The sequence below is a fragment of the Lissotriton vulgaris genome, chromosome 3_1, assembly GCF_964263255.1.
Source record: "Lissotriton vulgaris chromosome 3_1, aLisVul1.2, whole genome shotgun sequence".
Lineage (NCBI taxonomy): Eukaryota > Metazoa > Chordata > Amphibia > Caudata > Salamandridae > Lissotriton > Lissotriton vulgaris.
Window position 1 is genome coordinate 586,072,534 of NC_141689.1, and position 16,671 is coordinate 586,089,204.

The window sequence follows — 16,671 nt, forward strand, 5'->3', positions numbered from 1 at the left end:
TCTAACAAAAGGTGAGCGGCTGCTATTAAACTGAAACCAGGGCATGGGGGCTTTCACAAAAAACAAAAGCATTTGTTTGACAAACCAATGCTTTTTTGACTGATGGCCTGCCCTGCCCTCTTACCAAGTTTTGAGGCCAGTATTCCTTGTGAGGGTTGCAATAATGGAACCCCCATGTGCTGTATCAACTGTCAGTTGCAAATACTTGTCGACTTCTTTCCAAGAAGACCTTTGGGCTCCAATTAGCCCCAACTTTGAGCACCTCCAGTGACCAGAATTTTCAGCCATACCACATCATGTGCATCGTGGCCTGCATCTTTTCCTGAGCTACATGAAGTCCTCTAGCAACTCCAGTGCCTCCGACCTGTGGGTCCACTTGAGGGTCACCTTTGCCTTTCCTGGTCTCCCCTGTTAGCTTGAGGCCTGCCCTGACTCCCCTGCTTTTGGTGAGTCCCCTGGACCTTGCTGGTCCTGACATTGCTCCTTCTTAATTTCCTGTATTGGTTGCATTTTCCAAGGCTTGTTGGTGCTCCCTCCGGACACTGGCCTCCTCAGCACTTGACATCCTTCCTGGGACAGCTTGTGCATCGCACCTGGTCCTCCTTAGCATTGCCTGGTTCCCACAGCTGCAGAGTCAATGTCATCATCATCATCCATCCATCCTGCAACCACCGGCATCAGAGGGCGTTCGTCTTCAAAGTCTCTTGGCCACTTCTGAGTGACATTGACTCTTGGCCACTTCTGGGTGACATTGACTCTGTCCCCTCTGCTTGAGGTACCTCTTATCTTGAATCCACCTTTGGATTCCACCAGACACTTTCACCTCTTCCAGTACATTCCTCCTTTGGGTTTGACAGCAGTTTCCGACACCACTTCACATGTATGCACCCGGCTTCCCTGATGTAGGTAACATCGGTACTAGGGTATCCAAGTGGGGGGGTGGCTCTCCAACCTTCTGTCTTCCCCGTGGTTTCTTCAGGGTCTACTTTAGGCCTGGGTGCAGTTCATGGAGCTTTACTATGAAGAACTCCGCAAAGTTACAAAAAAGCTCAGCGAAGTTCAGCGAGTGGAAGCGTGCAGTGCAAACTGCAGTTTGTGCTGGTATTCCTGCCAGTCGGGTAGAAATTCTACCCGAGCGGCAGCTCGCACTTCCGAACTTACCGTTAGCAATCGCGAACTTACCATTCGCCACCGTGAGAAGGAAAAAAACTCTGCTGCACAGCCGAAGCGGGGTTTTCTGCACTCTGCGAGCTCTGTGGACTGCCAAGTGCAGAAAACTCTGCAAATGAAGAGAAGTTCACCGCCCAGGCCTAGTCCATTGGGAAGGGTCCTTAAACTTTAAAAATCCAACTGCAACATACATGTGGAGTTGAAAGGAGCATGCAGTTGTGTTTCAACACTGCACATACTTTCCGTTGGGACCCTATCTACTCACCTTGGGTGGTCCCTTTGGTCCCCAGAGCTTCTACGTCCTCTTGTCCTTGTCTTGATCCGAGTCATGGCTCTTATACCACTTTCTTAGTATATGATTTGGTCCCCCCCTCAGTCCACTGTGTATTTTGTGCTATTTACTGTGTTTCTTTGCTAAAGTATTGTGTACATTTTGCATATCTCCAGGTAGGAGATATATCTATGTGTTATAGAGTATTATATAATAGATCCATATTTGTATACATACTTTGTGTGGTTCTTTTTCACTTAATCTATACTATACTATTGCATTCTGGTAAAACAAGCTGTTTTGCACACCTTCTGGACAAAGCCTGAGGGCTGCTCTCCACAGGTACCACACAGAGAGCATTCTAAGGTTGTGTAAATCATCATAAGGGTTGTCTGGACTGTTGCAAGGTGCCCATTTACATAAGTGTGCATCATATATCAGGCCAGATTCTGACTTGGACCCAATCAGAGAGACCTTTGCAATTCTCTTCTGTTGGAGTTATGAGTAAGACTGGGTCCAAAGGTACTTCTTCACCATCACCCAGCCTCCGGGACTTAGGTCATGGCACAGCTCCTGGTGTGGTGAGGCTGTAGCAGCTTCAACCTAATGAGACACAGAATACACCACAACAGCCGATATTTTACTCTAGTCTTGTATAAGGTCATCATTACTGTTCACAAGTGCATTTGCAGGTACAGCTGCCAATCTCATTGCCCTTCCAGTGATAATCTAATGGGTAGACAGCCCTCTCCTATCATCTGGAGTGCTGCACAGACTCATGAACACCAATGGCAAAGCATCTGGCCATTTCAAAGTTAAGGAAGCACTCACTTTGGCAAGCCTTGATTTCAGTGTCCCATTTTCTTGCTCCACAAAACCTGAATCCTCAGGTTGGAAACTACAATGCAGTCTCTGTTGAACCTCCAAGGCAGCACAGAGCACGTATCTTCATTATTGAACTTTGTGCCTCGGTTTGAAATTAAAGAAGTTGGAAAGCCAAACCTTTGTTTCAACTTCCTCAACAGCAACTTTGCTACAGTGATTTTTTTTTTCTTCTAGTGGGATATGCCTCATCACATTGTGAAAAGATGCACATAACAAACAACATATATCTCATCCCATTGCACAAAGGCATCTCAATAAAGTCAATTTGCATCATGTTAAAGGGATCACCTGACCTCCTTATATGGCTCAATGTTTCTGCTGTTCTTTTCCCTATATCGTTCCGTTGGCAGACAGCACATCTGTGACCTAATGCTTTCTGCCATCTACCTGAATCATGGATTAAACAATGTTTGGCAAAACAATCTAATCATAGCATCCCTCCCTGCATAAGTCAGACCATTGGCTGCAACAAACGTTTAGGCAACACAGTTCTCCCACCTCCTAAAACCCATATTTCAACTTCATCTTTTTTAACACAACCTGTGTTTACACAGCTCTACTTTTCTGCTTCTGACACCTCTTCAAGTAATCTCTTAACTTCCTCCCAAGTTTCAGTTGCTGTGAGCACTTGATCTTGTCTGTGCTTTGATTTATATACTCCCTATTAAATGCACAAGCATTGTAAGCGCAGTACCTTGCAACTTCATCAGCATATCTGTTGCTGACTGTCAAATAGGCATCTTCCTTGCAATATGCGGGGCATTTTAGAACCACAACTTCTGCAGGCCATTGCAAAGCCTTTAAATGTTTTCTCACCTGTTCACCTGCTACAAATAAGGGATCCTGAAGACATTATAAATCCCTTCTGTGACCTTTCCCGGTCTGAATTCATGCACTACACCAAAGCCGTACTGACTATCTGTAAAAATAATCACCTGTAGTTGATCTGCAACATTGAATGCTCTGGTCAGATCTATGATATAGGGCGTACAAGACATGTGCACCCCTGCAAGGTGCACAGCCCAAGACCCTAGCGTTTTTGTAATACTCTAATCAAATTTTACTAACTTGACAGTAGTGTTTCCAACATTTATTTCACTTTCTCATTGAGTATCAATTTTCTCTGCCATTCCTTATGGCTAATAATGTAAATTGTAAAAATTGATATGTAAATTGATACTTGTATAGCGCACTACTCACCCGCATGGGTCTCAAGGCGCTTGTACGAATACCGCTGTGGAACCCATCCTGGCTTTCCCTGTGAGGCGTCCACTCCTTAGCGTTGTGGGGGCCGTTGTGGAGATTAAGCAAACTATTGCGCAGAGTGGGACTCCATGATTGGAATAGGCACCAAGGCAGGTCCGTGGAATTTTGAGCCCAAGACCCACCGAGGCGGGGAACTGAACCCTGGTCCCAGGCTAGACCTCTGCATCAGGGTCTGCCGCTCTAATCATTGAGCCACACTTCTCCACAATGTATAACGTAGCAGAGACAAGAGTGACCCCTTAAACCAACCAGGGGATTAGAGTACTTTTAAGTAGTAAAATCAAAGGATCCCTTGGCGAACAAATTGATTGATGAACATCAATTCACACAAATAGCCCATGTATTAGAACTCTACTGAATAATAAGAAAGCTTTTTCTACAAAACAATTATATCCAAAACAATGTATACCAACCACATTTTTTTGTAAAAAAGAGAATACATAGCCTCCTGCCCTTAAGCAGATCACAACTAATTCTTAAAATTTAAAATGGGGGATCAGTCTCAATTTTATCATTATATTTAGAGAAACAATGAAAAATAGACTCAATACGGCAATTTATTTTTAGAATCAGCCTGTGATAAAAAGATTGAAAGATCTCAAGATGCTGAAAGGGTATACATCTATGAGAAATTATTAACATGGAATAAGGTAAAAGAGACAGCACAATAACAGTGTTTATATATTTGGAGTAATGACCAAGTTTGACAATAGGGCAACCATCGCCAGGGGTGGTAAAATTCACTCATACATCCCTATAAAGTCTTGGGAATTTACAATGTGAGCGGTCACTGTGTTTTCAAGATACAGGCCATGTATTAGAATATCACGAATAACCGTGTGGTTAAAATGGGAAAAATAAACTGAATATACAAATGTTATAAAATTGGAGAAGTGCAAACTAATATGATTTATATAAATAATTAGAATCTCTAGGAGAAATAGTACACTGTTATGTATGGGATAGTGCTACAATGAATAAGTTTAAATCAAATTATTTGACTGTATTACCTACAGGAACAAAGCACAGTGGCAACCAATCAGTGCCTTGCAAATTAAGAGAGACAAAAAATGAATGTCTTGAAAAAGATGGACTATTTTCTTTAAAAACAATTGAAACGCGTCAACGCTTCATTACACAATCGTGGGAAATCAGCTCATCCTTTAAAAATGACAAATAAAGTGGTATACGGATTAGCCAGAACAGTGTAAACCCTGATGTGTGACTTCATGACAAATTGTGGTGTCTGCCTTATGTCTCTCTTTTCTTATTTTTTATTGTGTACAGGCATTTAGTGCAATTGAAGTATAGAATGAGTGTGTTGTTTTATGAGTAGGGTGTCTTCCAAGAGACTTTGGCACATACAATGAATGTTGGGGTTGTTATAAATGAAATGAAATTTAAGAATTAGTTGTGTTCTGCTTAAGGGCAGGAGGCTATGTATTCTCTTTTTAATAAAATATGTGGTGTATATAAATTGTTTTTGGTATAACTGTTTTGTAGAAAAATCTTCCTTATTATTCAGTAGAGTTCGAATACTTGGGCTATTCGTTTGATTTCCATCAATCAATTTGTTCTCCAAGGGATCCTTTGATTTTACTAATAATGTATAACATCAAAACACCTCAAATGATATTCTCACATAATACAATGTTCTTATCACATTTATTACACACTGCTTCAGTCCATAGTTGTGTTCCATGCCTCTCTCCCAATGCATTTCAGGAAAAACCCTTCGTCAGAGAAACTGTATGAGTAACAAATGAACGTTTCTTCAATAAACTACAAGAGAAAAAAAACGGAGGCCAGGATCCATCAATTTGTTGTGCGTATTCTATGGTTCAAATTGGCAAAACAGATGCTTGTGACCTCAGGTGTCAAAGTGGTACTGTAACTAAGTGCATTCACTGTAAACATGTGCCTTGCGCACTATGTCCACTTACAACTCGTGCCAAAAACATGAACCCTATTGTCCATATGTCATGTGTAACCAAAAGACCTTCTCAATCATGCACCATCATGTGACTCACCGGATGCTAAAACCAATGAGGCATCAAAGTGAAAAAAATAAAAAATGTAACCAATCCTACCCGGTCTGAATGTGGCAACCCGCTGAATACAATCAGTGAGTTAGCTTAAAATTAGCAAAACAAACCAATGAATTTGAAGTACTACTGGGATGTCCCATTCGTCCAAAAGGACTCCATTACTGACTTGAAATCTAGTGCCATATGAATAATATCCTGCGAGTCTCTTCCATAAATAATTCCACCCTGGAATTAACTTTCCTTAAACAAACCACTTCAATTTAATCTCTCAAGAACTGCAACCATTAACTGCTGTATATTTAACAAACAATAAAATGTCAATTAATTTAGTTTTTTGTAGTCAAGCAGCTTCCACTTGCTGAAAGGATACAAGCCATATAGATTTAGGTGTTGGTTCATCTTGTATATTTTGTCTCAGCTTGGTTCATATTTCAGTGTCATTGAGACAGTCATGCTCCAACTCACTATCATCATTATTATTCTCAGGCAGGGGTAGCAAAGTGGAAGGATTCAAAACAGAATACCTCTTTAGGGATGCCTTCTTAGCCGCCAGGATTAGTTGCTCAGACTGAGTCAGGCCACGGTTGGTGAGGTGCTGTATTCTCATTCCGGTTAAAACAATTGAGAGAATTAGGAATATATACTGTCAAGGGATGACCCATTACTATAATTTTGCACCTTTGCAACTTTGGATGCTGACATCTGTCGCTGCCACTGCTGTAAGGCAGCCAGGCAGCGCTACAGCCAGTGGATCTAACGTGACGTATGCAACTGGTCTACGGGTGATTCTGTGTTAACACTGAAAGACCACAGCCCTATCTTTCACAAAAGAAAAGCAAAAATGCTTTGTTGTAATCAGGCATTCCTAGTACCGGGGCATGGCGATGCTTTCTCTCAACTCTAGGAAGGGAATCAGGCAATCATTGTCCCAAGGCTCCGGAATTGACACATCCTTATATGTCAGCCTTGTTAAAGGCTTGGCCACTAGGGAAAAGGTATCTATCCACTCATGACAGTAGCTCACCATTCCCCAAAATTCTATGTTTTTGGGGGATTCATTTGCATGGTCACCAAAAGTCTCTCTTGTGACACCCTTCTCACACATTTCTCTTAATGATGACCAACATAGAGGGATTCTCACAAAGAGTACTGCACCTTATTTGGAGACACCTTATATCCTTTTTCAACCAAGACATTTAGCAATACAATAGTCTCATTTTTACATGCCTCATGGGTATTTGACACAACCAGCAAGTTGTCAAAATACTGGACCAGGAGACAATTTGAGGTTTAACAAAAGACTCCAGATTCTTCTCAAGAATTTGATTAAAAATGAAGGGGCACTCCGTATACCCTTGTGGGACTTGGCACCATGCCAATACATGATTCCTGAATCTGCCTGCAAAGAGGAACTGACTGTCCTCTTGCAAGGGAATGGAGAAGAATGCCTGGCACACCTCAACAACAGTAAATCACTCACATGGAATTTGAAACAATATTACAGCAGGATTAAGTACCACAGGACAACAGGGAATCACAATGATATTTATTTTGCAAAGATCATGCACAATGCATTAATTACCGCTGGGCTTTTGAAGGCTCATAATTGTTGAATTCCATTGACTCCCCATGATCTTGTTCAGTATAGGCTGTTGAATCATTGTCTTGATCATTGGGGTTATTCAAGCAATTGTTTCAGGGGTCAAATGATACTGCAGTGTTCTGGAATATTCCAAATTCAGCTTTATCTGTATATGGATAGGCTCAACTCCTTTAATGATTCAATGACCTTTCCTGAAAAATCCCAAACTTCAGGCTTCATTATCTTAATTCAAATTGTTTGTCGTTGTCATCGAATACATTCTAATAATCAAATCATGATTTGACAACTTGAAGGCAAAGTCCTCATTGTGAGTTTGTAGTTCCATTCCTTTGGGGGTACAGTACATGGTGTAATTCCATTTGCACAACAAATCACGTCCTAACAAAGTCAAAGGACTTGGATCGCAAACCACAAATTGAAGATTATCCTCAAAATATCTTATATTTACAGGGACATCCTCAGTAATGTGGTTATTCATTTGTTGGTAAGCATCTCCAACAACCTGTATAGTTCTTGCCAAGAGGGGTAAGTTGTGGGACTTCCACTGATCTCCCAAAAGAATGGGTAGCACCAGTATCAACAAAAAAGGAAATGTCGTAGCCCTTTACCTCAGCATCTATATATGGGCAACTCTGGTCTACCTCAAAAACTGTGCCAAGTTCGCAATCTTCCTCCCTACTCAAGCACCGTCAGGAAAGATCACAGTCACAAATATGGTGACAATCACATAGAGATGCTGCAAAATGCACCTCCAGACAACAAATGGCATCAGATTTCACGCTAAACATACAGACCAGGTCAGTCCAGGTCAGTTTGGCATTGATGAAGACTCATCAATGCCAAACTTTTCAAATTGTTGGTAAGGAATATTATTCTGTAAAGCATGTTGATTCAAATTTGGGATGTGGTTTGCAGAAAATTTGGGAATATAACACTTTGCTGTGGCATCCAAGGTTGGGAAACCTGCATTAATGGGGCTTGTGGTCCATTAAAATTCTGAGCTCTAGGTATGTTCTGTTGCTGCATGGAATTACTGTTCTCACTTGGTACAAACCCTGAATTATGACCCTGATGTGCGAGATTAAAAGACTTTCTGACTTCTAATGCTCGAGCCAATTGCAGTGGTGGCATGAACTAAACTTCTTCAATGTAGCCACATCAATTTCAGTACTTGGATCTATAGGGAGACCCTTACCTCTACCTTGTGACTGCAATTCACCTCCACACTGTATCACTGGAGCTCCCTGTTGATATACTCCCTGCATTGGAGGTTCATACTCCACAAACCATGAATTTTGAATAATTCCTCTCTGAGTATCCTTCAAATGTACCACCATCAATTTCTCTTTTAACATGTTCTGCCTCATTTCAATCTCATTGTTCCAGTGTTTAGCATGTCACAAAATCTTGTCAACAACTTATTCTGACAACAAATCAAATGCTGTTGAATCTTCATACTAATTTCAGGCATTAATCCTGTCACAAACCTGGACACAAAGTCCAATGGTAACAAGGACTGTAAGGGCATCTGGGGCTGTAAATACAGTGGAGGTTCCAGAAACAGAAGTCCCTAGATTTTCTTCTATCATATTTTGATGGCACTGTAAAAGTTGCCATCATTTTCTTGTCCTTCTTCACAGGAGAAATCCCTACTATACCTGGGCTGATACTTACTGTTGCAGTAGGCAAATCCAGTTTTCCCACCTGGTGGTCCTTCAGACTTTGTTCCATCTAGCAGACTGTCACTAGTATCACTATTACTATCTTCATTTTTCTCTTTGGACTCTCTCGTTCTATCATTTTTTCTCTTTTTGGTCCCTCTTTCCACTTCTCTGCTTTGCAATAATGGGTATAATGTTGCTATTTTTATGATTTCAGTTCTCCTCATTTTCTGTTCTGCATCCCACCTTCCATCTGTATCAGCATGCACTGCATTTTCACTTGTCTCCGATATCTCTCTTTTTCTCTCACATGAACCTCACAGTTCCCCGCACTAAGCACTTCGATTTGTATGGGTCTAGGTTGTGGTTTCATTTCATATAGAATTCTTGTCAAATTTTCAATCATTCTCAGATTAAATGTACCAAAATGTGGAAACGCAAGTGCACCATCTTTCTCAGTGATCTTGTGCCATTGTTCTTGATATGCACATGTGTTTAACCCTACATTTATTGCCTGTAGTGTCTTCAAGCGAGTCTTCTTCCCCGAGAGGTATCTAAACATCTCCTCTAAACAAATCTTGTATCACTTGAAAACATTTAATTTTCAATTAAAATGTATTCGTTTTGCACAAAAACATAATATTTTACTTGAAATCTTGTTCCAAATCATCAACCAATAACAGTGCAGCATCTTGTAACAAAGGCAGCCAATAACAGCACAGCTTCACAGCAACAGACCAATCCTAACATGACAAGCTGTGATGACAGTCTTACTCCTCTCAGCAACTTAACCTCCTTCACAATCTTCATGAACACACTCTTTCAGCAATATGCTTGCAACTAAATACAATTAAATAGTAACAAGTAACAATTGTCTGATTTACTAAAGAATCAGCTGAAATCAATCACAAAAATAACACAAACACACATTCAAATGAAATCTCATCCTGCAAGGAATCACTCTCATCAGTGCAGCTTTCCTCTTCGCACAATGTCTGCCACACTAATCATATTTCATTCTTACACCAAGAAAGACCTCCCTATCTCAACTGAGCTTGTTGACGACGTCTCATAACAAAGCCCACAAAACCTCAGCAGACAATTACAATATAGTGTCTTCTACACTTTCTAATATCATCCGGGGATCTTAGGACACGTCAGACCTGATAATAATGTCTTCACAATAAGCGCTACACGATGATCTAAAACACTAGCACACCATATTACCTAATCTCCGCAAAATACTACACAATTGCACAAACACTGCAAGCTAAGTATTAGTCACATAAACACAACTCTATTTATACTCACTCCACCACTGTTTCTGCTCCAACTCGAACCATTGGAACATAACCGATTCTCCAAGTCGAAACATGGACAATAGAGACTGAGATTGGATATGAACTAATATAAAGTAACCTTTTTCTAACCCCTCTACTTCAGGTAGTAACCATCCTTGGTATGCTACCATTAAAGAATGCTCTGGACTAGACTTGTTAAGTAGCCTGAGTGGAAAAGGGTTAGAAACAATTTAAATCTCAAAGTACAGGGTGAGCATTAAGACCACACAATAAAAGTCTGTAACTTGAAGTCAAAAGGTTTATTGGAAACTCAAAGCCAGACTAATATAAATCAATCTCAAGAACATACTTTAAAAGTATATAATTATCAAAGGAAGACCAAAGCGGTGTACAATATTGGTTCTCAACAGCAAGAAGCATATAAGAATTTCTGGCAGTGTGACAAAGTCATCGTTTTTTGCACTCTTCACCACATTGTCTGACTGATGCTGGTGGTAATGGACTCTGATTAAGCCCTGGGCTCTGCAAATTAGACCCAGGGCCAGTGATCTCTGTAAAAGGGAAATATGGCAAATAGGTATAATTGCAATTAGTATGACAACCTACCTGTAGGTCCCTAGTATATGGCTGGGGATGTAGGTTTAGAGGCCCAGCAGATTTAATGCTCTTAAGTGTGCACTGCTGTGTTACATGTCGTCATGTTAAAGGCAGCCCTGCTTTGCAGGCTCCTTTTAAAGGTACATTATATGCAAATTTGTCTTTGGAGTTAAAGGTACTTCCAAAGTCTCAAATAGCCTTATTTTTAGGGCGAGCCTGTTCAGCGCTTGTGCTGTCAGGTGATCTGTTAAAGGTACCTATTTAGGGGCCTGACTCCTCCCAGGTTTGGATTGGCTTATGCCTGTGTCCCTAAAAAATCATAGCCTGCAAATGGCTAATGGTGGGCGCAAGTCCCACCTTTTTTAACAAGTTCACACCCTAGAGTATTGCCGCAGGAGCAAGCTTTCTTTCTTTCTTTATTTCTTTATTTCCGTCATATAGACCATAAAAGATACAATACAGCAATTAATAAAACATTGGTTTAAGAGAAATAAAAGCACATTTCCTACAATCTTACAATTAATTTCCCCCCTATACAAGGAAGAAGGAGGTTAAAAACAAGCCATATCAATGTCCACACATTAAGGAGTTTTTTTTTCCTAATCTGCCAAATTGTCATTAAATATTTGGCTACTGCAAACACAATATGGGCCAGAGTGCTGGTTTTCATTATTCTAAATGCATGGGTATAGTCACTGAACCCCAGATTTCTGCAAAGGGGCGCTAGCCAGTACTTTCTGGGTTTGCTGTAGGCAGGGCAGACAAACATAATGTGAAGCTCATCTTCCTTGTAAGTATTACAGCTTGGGCACATCGTATAACCACCATTGTGCCACTTGTGGGTAAATGTTCTGGTGGGCAGAGTACTTAGCCTCCATTGTACGTATAATTTTCTTGCAAGGATGGGAAAAATAAGGCCCATGAAGCTTTCAAAGGCATAAGAGTTTTTAAATTCCAGAAACCAATTTGTGAGGGTGCCGCTATTTTGCTCATTTAGCAGGATAGAGAGTCTTTTTTCTTTGTACATTTGGACCAGTTTTTTGCGTGGAACCCTTTGACAGCTCTGTTCGGGATCCTCCCAGAGTTCGGATAAGTTCATGAGGTGCAGTTCCTTTTTTATGAAAGCAAGCCAGGGAATTTTGTCATTTTGATTCAGGTTCATGACATGAATAAGGTCCTGCCTGTAGTGCTGAAGTTCATTAGTGGACCATAACCTATGCCAGAACCTCACCGGCTTTGACTCTAACTCCTCAGTAATAGAGGGAAGTCCCAAGTCTAGTCTCAGCAGCAAGAGCGGTGTGCCTCGCGGGAGAGCCAAGAGGCTTCTAACAAAGTTGTTTTCCACTCTTGCTAATTTTTGGCCAGCTTTGTGCCCCCATAATTCGCTCCCGTATGTCGCAGCTGCCTTGGCTTGGGTTTGATACAGTTCAAGTGCTGGGCTAATGGACTTATAGGTTGAGGTGTTTACTACCTTCAATATTGCACCCGATAATTGGGACAGTTTAAGGCGTGATCTCATTATCTGGGGGACACAGGATAAGTTTTCCTGCAACGTTACTCCCAGATACAGAAAAATAGTTACCCTCTCAAGGCTGGCAGTGCCCAGGGTGGGATTGGGTCTGGCTTTTTTGGGGGGATTAAATATCATGAATTTGGTCTTTTCTGTATTGATCTCAAGACCGTGTTGGCTACAGAAAAGACCAAATCCGTCCAGAATCCTCTGAATTCCCATTGGGGATTTGGATAGGAGGAGGGTATCATCGGCAAACATAATTGCCGGAACCCTCCTTCCTGCCAGGCGTGGGGCATCATTATCCTTAACCCTTTCTAGGTGAGATATAACATTGTTAATAAAGAGGCAAAACAGGGTCAGTGCCAGGACACAACCCTGCCTCACCCCTCTACGAACAGAGAACCTGGATGACAGTCTTCCGTCCCTCCCACACCTAACCTGTGCATATGTGTTATCGTGGAGCCTGATTATAATATTTAGTATCTGAGCAGGTACCCCTAGCTTTTCCAAGACCTCCCATAGTTTCTTGCGTGGGACTAGGTCAATGGCTGACTTCAGGTCTACGAACACCATGTACAGCCTTCCCCCCTCAATCCTTACCGTCTTCCAGTAGAGCAGGACGAGGCAGAAAATCTGGTCAATGGTGGACGTATTTTTCCTGAAGCCAGCCTTGAGGGGACTCAGAATATCATTGGCCTCCACCCAATCCAACAGGTGGTTCAGGATGAGACGAGCGAATAGCTTTTGGGGGACATCTATAAGGCTGATGGGCCTGTAGTTGGCTGGGAGCCAAGGAGAGCCCTTTTTAAATATAGGGACGATCTCTGCCCCCAGCCAAGTTCTAGGCCCACTTCCGAGGAAACAAGGAACTCGGGCACCACACCATCAGACACTAAGATAGAGTCCTGATAGAGTGTCCCAAAGTGGGCCTCCCAGACAGAGGCGGCAATATTGGGCTCCACTGCTGATTTAAGTTCCCCTGTCCCATTATTCACCAGAGCCCAAAATTTCCTGGAATCTTTGGCATCTAGGGCATCAGACAGATCGTGCCAGCGATTCCAATCCCACTCTGCCCTAGCTTTTTTCATTGCCCCTCTATACTCCCTTCTGAGTTCTGCAACCTTGCCTCTATTAGACCCTTCTTTTATAGTGGCAATTAGCTCAGACTTAATCTTCCTACAGGAAGAATTATACCAAGTCGGGATGTGAGTCTTTTTCCTACGCGATGGTACCTCAGGATAGAAAGACCACTCACAAGTTCCACGTGGATTTGCGCTAGTTTCTTGTTATAATCTATGGGTCTCGGTTGGTCTATAAGATCTTCCACTCCTTTGAACTTGGGGAGTGCTATTTCATATAAGATATTCATGCCACCTTCCGCATTAAGCAGCTTCCCCCATTTAACGCGACGCCTATTTGTAGTGAGAACCAAGTTCCCAGGGTCATCGCCAGAGGTGGAAGTGAAAGGCCCATTTACAGGTGCCGGATATTGCACCTCCAGCAGGAGCGCATTGTGGTCGCTATCTATTCTGGGTAACACCTTAAAATCCTGAACTTTAGGCCACATGCTGATGTCTATGAGAATGTAATCTAACCTAGACTCATGCCCTTTCCTGTTGAAAGTACACACTGAGGGGGTATCGGACGGGGTACGCCCGTTACAAGCCCTCAATGCAAAATTCAGGGTAAGGGACATGATCTGTACTGCCAGAGGGGACCAGGTTTTGGGGTGTGGAGATGAGGATGCTGGAACTCCCCAGAAATCGTCCTCAGTAGTGAGGGCGCCCTCTTTTAGATCTACTAGGGGTTTGAAGTGGCAGTTAAAATCCCCACCTAACACTATCTTATAATCACCTGGTAGTTGGCCCAAAAAGGATGATAGGTCATCTAAGGTGGATGACTCCTTTGCCGCGGCAACGGGCCGTGAATATACATTAATGATTGCCCAGGTTAATGGGCCAGGCCATCTGAGCAGCACACACTGGATGTCCTGCGAAAGCGTAACCATACTTACCGTCTGAAACCCAATGTGTGTCGCTACCCATACCGCCAGGCCGCCCGTGGGCCTTCCTATACCACTCCACTTAGCCGGAATTTTGAATATTTCATACCCCGTTCTACTCAGGGGTTCCCTCGCCCATGTCTCCTGGAAAAGGCAGACATCACTGCCATTTAACAGGAGATCCCAGTCAGTTGTGTTCACCTTATTTACAATCCCCGCCACATTCCAAGAGAGGACCCTCAAAGGTGGGGTACGTGATGTTCCTGCCCCATCAGATGTAGTGGATTGAAAGGCTATGGGAGGGCCGGGGATATCTGGAGCAGTTAAAGGTACCAATGTCAAGGGCGGGAGACACACAGCTGCCGGGGACAGATTCGTACCCGCCGGTCTCTTTAAAGCGTTGACTGCTTGTCCCTTGTGGCTTCCAAATGATAGCATATTTTTATTGGGAGAGTCCTGCAGCCAGGTGTTAGTGTTGGGGGCTGATCTCGTCACCCCACTGCCTACCTCCCCGGTAAGAGTTTTTTGATGGGAATGTTGGATAGGCCCCTTTTGTGGTCAGTCAACTTGATCAAGGCAAGAGTATCTGCTTGGGTGAAAGAAATTACCATAGTTGGGGAGTGCATTGTGCCTAGGCCTATATCGTGAGCCGTCCACTGCAAAGCCAACTCTAGTCCAACCCTCATCCCTCCTCATGGCAGAATTGTGTGCATTTGGATAAAAGTATGAAAGGGCCACTACTTCAATAGACGTATTACCAGCATACCGAGCCAATTGCAAATATATGGGGCAACCTGCGGACTTTTAAAACTAACAATTATGCAATCCCCCACACATTTTTTTGGAGTAGACCCAATCCAAGGGACCCTTCTGACCATAAGGACATCTCCTTTTAGATTGGGTGGGAGAGGCCTATGGATATTTAGCCAATTTATTACCTTATTTAAGAAGGCCTACTCATAATTAAATAGGACTAGGTAGGGTCTTAAGTTGCTGTATTTAATCTAGGCGCCTTGACGCCCACTGGGCTAAGTACGCGCGATACAAGAAACTCCTCATTCATTCATTCATTCATTATTGCGTAAGGAATCCTGCGATTCCGTTACGCCGCCGGTAAGCTCCGGTACTCCCACCAGAATCGCGGTATAAACTACTGCCTCAGGGGGCAAATTGACTGTTCTACACCTGGTGTTGGGGCTAATAGGACATCCAGTTTTCCCACCTAGTGGTCTCTCCTGTCTAGGTTGTTGTGACGGAGCTAGTTGTTTTGACCTTCTAGGTGCAGGTACCGGAGGCCTCCCTGTTTGTGGCGCTGAAGGGCCAGGTTGGGGGACGGAAGCAGTACAATTTCTAGAGGCTTCCCTCGGCTGAACTGCGGGGGGCGTTGGGGGCTGAGTAGTTGTTACTAGGGACAGATGACTGGTTCTAGCACTAACCCTTGGGGCCCTTTGAGAATTTGTGCCCGACCCAGAATCAACGCTATTGGCCGTACAAAGCTTTTCTATGGCCGTCAATCTGGCCTCTATAGAGTCTAATTTTACAGACAGAGGATTCAAAAGATTTTTTAAAATATCCATAAATGAGCTAGTGAGCGAATCTGTATTAATGGGGGGGACCCCACCAAAAATAAATGGCCCGGTACACACCGGTAAGGATGGCACTAGTGGGGAACTTGAAGGTTCTGTCCTATTCCTCGTGAGTGGAAACCCAGGAGAGGCCGCAATGTCTATGGTATCATTTTGAGCGGGCAGTATTGAATCAACTTTAGCCCTTTTGGCGTCTTTTGGCTTCCTTGACCTCTTCTTTTTGGACGGATGGTCCCCCCTACTGCTCTTGTGTTCAGATGAAGCTGCGTCTGATCCGCCCTCTTGCGTCTCTATCTCTACATAATCAGCTTCTGGGGAGTGTTCTACAGCTCCAGAGAGGCGTAGTGGGTCTCTATCCCTATGAGAGGTTGATGGTGTCCTCAGTTGTTGTAGGACTGATTCGATAGTCTGATCGATGCTGTCCATAAGTGATAGGTGGGTGGCATCAAGCAGTAGTGGTTTACTAGCATTGATTGAGGAACCTGGTGAAGCCAGGAACAAATTATCTGTACCCTCTTCCGATTGGCTTTCTAACACGGTAAGTCCTTTGTTGGCCACAGCATTGGTCTTCGTGAGGAATTTTTCCATAGTGCCTGATATCTGTTGGGCAGCCTTACTTCTAGATTCTCTGGTAGCCATGTATGTAAGGCGCCTCTAGCACACCAACCGGGGCAAAGAGATAAGAGTGGTGAAAGGGCAGGGCGTCAGAGGGGAGGCCCGGTCCGGTCTCTGCCGGCCTCTAACGGCCTCAAATGGCCCGCTCTTTGC